Genomic DNA, 8798 nt, shown 5'->3' on the forward strand with positions numbered 1-8798 from the left:
TGCTGAAGGGACCCTGATATAGCTGTCTCTTGTGAGGCTATGCCATTGCCTGGCAAACACAGAAGTGGATACTCACAGTCAGCTATTGGATGGAACACAGGGCCCCCAATGGAGGAGCTAGGGAAAGTACCCAAGGAGCTGAAGGGGTCTGCAACCCTATAGGTGGTACAACAATATGAACTAATCAGCACCCCCAGAGCTTGAGTCTCTAGCTACATATGTAGCAGAAGATGGCCTATTTGGCCATCATTGGGAAGAGAAGCCCCTTGGTCTTGCAAACTTTATATGCCCCAGTACAGGGGAATGCCAGGGCCAGGAAGCAGGAGTGGGTGAGTAGGGGCTCAGGGGTGGGGGGAGGCTATAGGGAACTTTCGTGATAGCATTTGAAATGTAAATGAAGAAAATATCTAATAATAAAAGAAAAAGAAATACCTATTCGACTCAGTCTTACACAAAAGATTGATGCTGAGAGCGGAGGAAATAGTCATTCCAGGCAAGAGCATATCAGTTGGTTATCCAATCCTATATGGTCAGCCCTGAAAGCCTTCATACAAGTAGCACTGAACACACTGAGCATGATACATTTATGAATACCTATGTACATACATGCAGGCATATAACTAATGATGAAAAACAGAGGCCATGCCTTTGGAAGAGAGCAAACATGGTATATGGGAGGGTCTGTGAAAAGGAGAAGAAAGAGAGAAATGATATAATTACATTATCATCTCAAAAATAAAAGAATTATAAACATTTATTCCTTCTATAACTTTAAGTATACATCTTTTAAAAAGGAATACTGCTAGTTGTATATAAAGTTAGAGAATGTTACAGTACAGTTGAATGTTTGAGCTAACTCAATCTTAGAAATGGATTTTGCATATTCGTCCTGACTCTAAAAACTCAGACTCAAGGGAAAATGGGAAGATTTCCATACTGTTTCTCTCAGGCCTCTTCATCACCCATGGCTGGTAGGTGAATGTCCACAGTACTATCTGACAACCATTCCTAAAATTAAAACACGAAGGATATGAGATAGACTAATATATTAACTGGGTTTGGTAAAGATTTTAGTGGTAACCTTGTCGGGATAAAACTCTTGACGTTCTATGAGTTTCTAGTTTCATTCAACTCTCAAAAGCAAGCACTCTGTAGCTGGAAGGTTGGTTTAGCAGATAGTGTTCCATTCCAAGCTGTACCCATGGGTCCCACCATGTGTACTCTTGGGTTGGTGGCTTAGTCCCTGGGAGCTCTGGGGGATCTGGTTGGTCAATATTGTTGTTATTCCTGTGGAGGTGCAAACTCCTCCACCTTCTTCAGTCCTTCCCCCTAAATCCTCCATTGGGGTCCCTGTGCTCAGTCTGATGCATCTGTATTGGTCAGGCTCTGTCAGAGCCTCTCAGTGGACAGCTATATCAGGCTCCTGTCAGCAAGCACTTCTTGGTATCAGCAGTAGTGTCTGGGTTTGGTGTCTGCAGATGGATCCTTAGGTGGGGCAGTCTCTGGAGGGTCTTTCCTTCATTCTCTTCTCTACTCTTTATCCCTGCATTCCCAGGAACAAATCAGGGTTTATACTTTTGAGATGGGTAGGTGGGCCCATCCCTCAACCAGGGGCCATGCCTAACCTCAGGATATGGGTTATCTAGTGACTAGCCCCATTTCTCCATCCCCCACTGCTACACACCTCCATTCAATGTGGTGACCCTGTGTACTTCTCCCCTGCCTCACCCCACACCTGATCTTACCCCCTTTTCCCACCCACTCTTCTCTCCCTCCCAGGTCCCTCTTCCCTCTACCTCCTGTAATTATATAAAATCTTTTTTAAAAAAAATAAGTATTATACTTTATCTGTATGTGACTGCATAGATCCTGCATTGTTTATTTACATGAATTTTCTACATACACATACATTGACTTCAAATTTATTCCTCTCTTAAAGAGCATTAGTCAGACATAGTGGTTCACTCCATTCATAGCATTCTGCAGGGCGAGAGAGCATGATTACCAGTTCTATGCCAGTTTAGACACTATCTTAAGACTTCAAAAAATGACAGAAAGGGGTGTGGAAAGAACTCTTCTCATACTGCTTGTGTGTGTGTGTGTGTGTGTGTGTGTGTGTGTGTGTGTGACATTATACTAATGCCTATATTTTGCCCTACAGCAAACTGAACTAGGAAGAATATATATAGTGATAAATACTGACAATTCATTCTCCACTAACCCACTTCCGTAATCAGTTAATGGAATGGATTCACTCCAAAAACCTTCACAACTAGTGTTTTTCTGAACAAAGAAGTAAAAAACACTTCACTCCTATGCTGCAGGCTTGGCAAGGCTTAGTGAAACACACTCTGCCTGTCACTGGCATCCTCCTCAGTCCATAACAAATGTCTTGAAAAGGCTCTTGTAATTTGAGAAACCACTAGACAAAGGACAAATGATGCCCTTCCATACAGCACCTTCAGAAATCTCTAATCATCATTTCATGGCTGGAGCAGCCTCTGTCTGACAGAGCTCCACACGAAATGCCAATGTTTATTCATTCAAAGCCTTTGTGCTTTTAGAAGAAGACATCAGCTTTGTCCCTATGCAGTGGAAAGCAGGATCTTACATTTCCAACAACATTTGACAAAGTTCCACATCAAAGATCAAGGTCTCAGTAGACAGATTGAGGTCTGGAAATGGAGGAAGATAGAATGGACATAAATGTACATAAAATGAATTGAATGTTGGCTAAAGGGCAGATGGGGGTGTGTTCATAAATAAGAAAAGTTTTGTAGTGATAAAAGACACTGGAGAGTCAGAATAACGCTCCCACTGCATGAACTGTAGAAGGAGATTTGACAATATGGTAAAGAGACCATCAGAGACAGGAAACATAGTTACATAAAAGAAACAGTATAAAATATTGATGTTTACTTCATAATAGAAAAAATATTCACTTATATATTATTTTATGCATTGTGTCCTAGTTAGCTTGGAATGACAAATTGACAAAATCTGGAGTCCTTTAAAAGAAATTGCCTAGAGCCGACTGGCTTGTGGGCATGTCTGTGAGGGATTGTCTTGATTGCTAATTGATATAAAGTAGCCTAGGCAACCAAGGATAAGCCAACTTCTCTGGGTACAGATCCTAGGCTGTACAAGAACACCCAAGCAGGAGCCTGAGAGTGAATCAGCAAGCAGCATTCTGTCATTATTTCCACTTCAACTTTTTGCTTGAGTTCCTGGACTTATTTCCTCCAATGATGGAATGTGACCTGGAAGTATAAGCCAAATAACCCTTTCCTTTCCTAAGGTTTTTTTTTTTCCAACTTGGAGAATTTTGTAATAGAGACAAAAGGACTAGAGGAATTTGATTCAGACTAATTGTATCCAGTTTGAAGTGGTAAGGTAGGTATCTGCACTATTCTACTTCTTCTGTCTTATACACATGGACAATCGGAAAGAAGACAAAGGTGGGGGAAGAATTGAAATTGGAGAGTCTGCAAAATTGATAATTGGAGAAGAATCTACCTTTTGAGGAAACCAAGACATCAAGAATTTGATACTCACAGCCATCTATTGAATGGAACACAGGACTCCCAATGAAGGAGCTAGAGAAAGTACCCAAGGAGCTAAAGGGGTCTGCAACCCTATAGGAGGAAAAACAATATGAACTAACCAGTACCCATCAGAGCTTGTGTCTCCAGTTGCATATGTAGCAGAGGATGGCCTAGTAGGCCATCAATGGGAGGAGAGGCCCTTGGTCTTGCGAAGATTATATGCCTCAGTACAGGGGAATGCCAGGGCAAGGAAGCAGCTGTGGGTGGGTTGGGGAGCAGGGTAGGGGGAGGGTATAGGGGACTTTTGGGATAGCATTTGGAATGTAAATTAAGAAAATATCTAATAAAAAATGAAAAAAAAGAATCACACACCAGGCACACATGGACACATGTACAGTGGCATAACAGTCCAGGTACACATGTACAGCAGCAGCACACACCAGGCACACATGAACACATGTGCAGCAGCAACACAACTAGGCACACATGAACACATGTTCAGCAGCAATACAACCAGACACGCATGTTCATATGTGTGGCAGCATCACACACTAGGCACACGTGAACACAGTGGCATCTCACACCTGGCCCACATGTAAAGTGGCATCACACACCAGGCACACACACCAGGTACACATGGACACATGTGCAGCAGCATCACACATCAGGCACACATGTACACATGTAAGGTGGCATCACATACCAGACACACATGTACAGTTACAGCACACACCAGGCACAAAAAAAAAAAAAAAAAAAGAATTTGATGCACAGATGTCCCTTGGACCTTTTTTCCTGTATCCCAGTACCTATCCTGAGTGCCAGAATTCACAATATTTTTGTTTTCCTTCCATAGTAACCAAAATGACATGAATTAAATGTAATTCCATTTCCTTTTTCACAGACTTGCCCTAAAGGCTGAAGGGGGCTTAAGAGTCTGTGAGGATCTCGGGCAGACAGTTACTGGTTTCCCTTTCGTAATTTTCTTTAGGGAACATGTTATAAAATGTGCCATTTTAAGTATAGTTTCTGGGAAATGCCTAGCCAGGCCTATGATACTGTCCATGTAATAGAATGTATCTAAATGTCTAAATACCTTCTGGAAAGGAAAGGCTGCATGATATCTCATGAGGCCAACTTAAAGTCTTCTGGACTCAAGACATCTTCACAACTAATGCATAGTTTACCTTCAATTTGAATGTTTTGCAATTATCTCTAAGAATTATAAAAAGATTTATAAAATGGGAATACATGTGTTTTTGAAAATAAGCAGAAACATTTTAGACATAACTAACAGCTTAAATATCTTACTGATCATTATAATGAAGATCAAAGTCTTTTACTAACACACAAAGCATAATCATTTTGACTGGTGAATTGATTATTACAGGACCTTCCCTTCCCCCTTGTTATGATCTCTGAACATCACCTCCTCACATTTTTATGCATATGAATTAACTAAGAGAATATGTTCCATTTGATTTTACTATTTTTATCAAAGTAATTATCTTTCACAAATTCTTTAAATTGTTCCGTTTCTGGTATCAGTGATTAATGAATTGTGCTTGCTTCTCCCCACTGTTAATTGTTTTATACAAGTGGATGCTAATATAAGCAACAAGGTTTTATTAATGTCCCAATCAAATATATTGAAGCATATATGTGTTAAATACATGAGAGCTTAATAGGTAATCTTTCTTTAAAGAACATTAGGTTTTAAACATTAATCCATATATATTAATTAATGTCTTTCAATGATTTTCTGCAAAATGATTAAAATTGTTTATGCTTTATCATGTAAAGCAGAACATCTATTAACATATGGATTTCTTCACAAACTATAAATGAAACCATACTTGAAGATACAAACTTGAGTACAGATAGTAAATAGATACCTTAAAATAACATTTTGTTATCATTGGGCTATAGATATTAGCCAAGAACTTGCTGAAGCCTTAAAAGAATAAACTGGTTGTTAATTATGACACTCTACTTCTGTTAAAAGCATAGTTTCTACTTCCAAAAAAATATGCTCCCAAATTTGACTAGATTCAAACATTAGTTAACAAAGCTCAGAACATCTGCTTGCCATGATACACTCAGGGCAAATAGTCGAGTTAAACAGTATTATATGCTGAAGTTGAAGTCAATGATCTGAGGTCCAAATACCAAACAACATTTAACTCTTTCACCCTTCAACTTTATACAACTTGGTACTATGTTACAATAGTTTGAATTTCAAAATGGGATGCTATCCAAACACAAATAAAATTGAGATTCGCTGAAAATTGAGTAATTTGGTTAATTTTTACACATAGTTTTCATGATTTTTTTTTAAGATTCTGAAATAGAAAATCAAGATATATAAAAGCTTAGCCAAACCTACTCTTCCTAAGAGAAAAATGGATCACAGACATGACAAGCAATGAATGAAAATGGTAAGAAAAATAACAACTGCTCTTGGTCTGGTAGCTTTAAAATACTCATTGGGATTCTCTGCTATTCATCCCATTGAGGGACATTGGCCAAACCCTCTTGCTGTTGATATGTGTGCATCCTTGTGACATCTTCAGCCAATAGCATATGGCAGAGTAATTTAAGAAGGCTTCCAAGTCTGCATTATAAAGGACAACCCATCTTCATCAGATAGCCCATACTTGAAACCATGTTTTGCTATGTGAGGAGCCCACATATTCTAATATCATTCTGGAGCTAAAGAAGCTAAGGTACATAAACAGATATCAATAGGTGCTCCTGTCACCAGCCTAGTCCTTTAGACATCCCGTCTCAGTGCTAGATGTGTGATTAAGTCACTTCTGTATGAGTTGTAGTTCACTGTATGTATTAATACAAAAAGAATACAGTTTTTGCAGTGTATATATTATGCTCGTTTACAGTTCATACTGCCAATCCCAATCTGAAAGTAATAGTATCTGGAGATGGGTACTTTGAGTAATAATTAATTCATGAGGAGGTTTTCATGACTATGACTGGTATCCTTGGAAGAAAACAGTAAAGACCTGGGCAGTTTTGTCAACTATAGCATTTAAAACTGTCACCTATCTATAACTAGAGAGGGGTTCCAAAACTCAGAATACTTACACCCTGAACTCTAAATATATTGTTTAGATTACTGAACTGACTGTGGCCATTTCTTATGGTGCTATATCTTACCACAATTTACTGACTTAATGAGATACAGTCTGTACATGAATTACCTTTAATTGCATGAAAATAAGTATGTTTTACTCTCTGTAATTAAAAGATTATACTCACTGACAGTTCATTTGGTGAAAGAGTAATTTTCTGATAAATGAAATACGTAATAGAAATAAGGACATCTGACAAAGAAATTCAAACTTCGGAAACAACAATACAAACAAATAACCATCAGATGTACCGAAAACATACAGTTTTATTCATTTAGTCAAAGAAATGAAAATTAATATTAAAACATCAGTATTTTCTATACTGGAAAAGAATTGAATATATTTCAGTTGACCAATGAGTGATATAAAAAGGTATATTTGTAAGACTAGATGAACACATCGTGCCAAAGACCAAACTGCTATTACTCATATCATTGAAATATGAGCATACACTTAGGATGAAAACCACCAATCTTTCATTTGTTCTCAGATATCTCCTTCAGGTTATTAGTAAAAGATGATTACTATAGCATTATTTAAACTGAAAAAGAGAGAATATGAACGCGCAATAAAGAGAAATAGTTATATACATTGGGATTTAGTACTCTTAAGAATATGACAACTTACTATGGAAATATTTTAGTAAAGTTAATAGAGAATGAAGTTTATTATATAATATTAGCTTAAAGTGAAATTTGCATGGTAGTCCTACTCAACATAGGGTTTTAAAATATATAGCTTATGTACATATTATTATAATAATTGTTGATTCTAGGAAGAGATATTTTATTTATTCTAGTTATTATTTTTGTTAATCCAAATGTGTTTATGGATTTGTAAAAATATTGCTTAATGAATGAGTTTGCAAAAAGATGTTGATATGATAAAATTTTAAACTTGTAGCCTGACATTGAAGATCATTGGCCATCAAGACCACTTTTTACGTTCCACTCATCTCTTGCTTCTTTTCCTGCTTACACACTGGAGCTATGACTTGGGTATGTCTCTAAAGAATTATATGGAGTAGCCTTATATGGAGGCATTGCTTAAGAGGAAAGCAATTAATTTATGGGGGAATTATTGTGATGACCACATTAAGGCTTCATTGCATTAATACAATAGTTAACCTGTACCTACAGGAACTCATAGGAAAATAAGTTATTGGGGTTGAGAGTGGGCTCAGTAGTTAGGAGGTCTAGTTGCTCTTTCAGAGGACACAATATTTGGTTCCCAGCACTCACATGGTAGCTCTCAATTATCCAAAACTCTGATTCTAATATTCATCTTTTACCCCCTTACTGATTCTGTCCAATGAATGACTGTGTACATCCACTTCTGTATTTGTCAGGCACTGGCAGAACCTCTCAGGAGACATCTATATCTGGCTCCTGTCATCAAGCTCTTGTTGGCATCCACAATAGTGTCTGGGTTTGGTGGTTGTTTATGGGGTGGATCCCCAGGTGGGGCAGTCTCTGGATGGTCATTCCTTCTGTCTCTGCTACCGAACATTGTAACTCTGTCCATGGGTGTTTTATTCCCCCTTCAAAGAAGGATTGAAGTATCCACACTTTGGTCTTCCTTCTTCTTGAGCTTCATGTGTTTTACAAATTGTATCTTGGATATTTTCAGCTTTGGGCTAATATCCACTTTTCAGTGAGAACATATCATGTGTGTTCTTTTGTGATTAGGTTACCTCACTCAGGAAGATATCCTCCAGTTCCATTCATTTGTCTAAGAATATAATGAATTCATTGTTTTTAATAACTAAGTAGTACTCCGTTCTAAAAATGTACCACATTTTCTGTATCCATTCCTCTATTGAGGGACATCTGGGTTCTTTCAAGGTTCTGGCTATTATAAATAAGGCTGTTATGAACAAAGTGGAGCATGTGTCCTTATTACAAGTTGGAGCATCTTCTCGGTATACATATACATATACATATACATATACATATACATATACATATACATATACATATACATATCTTGATGGATCTTCCTGTAGTACTATGTCAAATTTTCTGAGAAACCATCAAACTGATTTCTAGAGTGGTTGTACCAGTTTACAATCCCACCAGCAATGGAGGAGTGTTCCTCTTTCTCC

This window comes from Mus pahari, chromosome 3, assembly GCF_900095145.1.
Source record: "Mus pahari chromosome 3, PAHARI_EIJ_v1.1, whole genome shotgun sequence".
Lineage (NCBI taxonomy): Eukaryota > Metazoa > Chordata > Mammalia > Rodentia > Muridae > Mus > Mus pahari.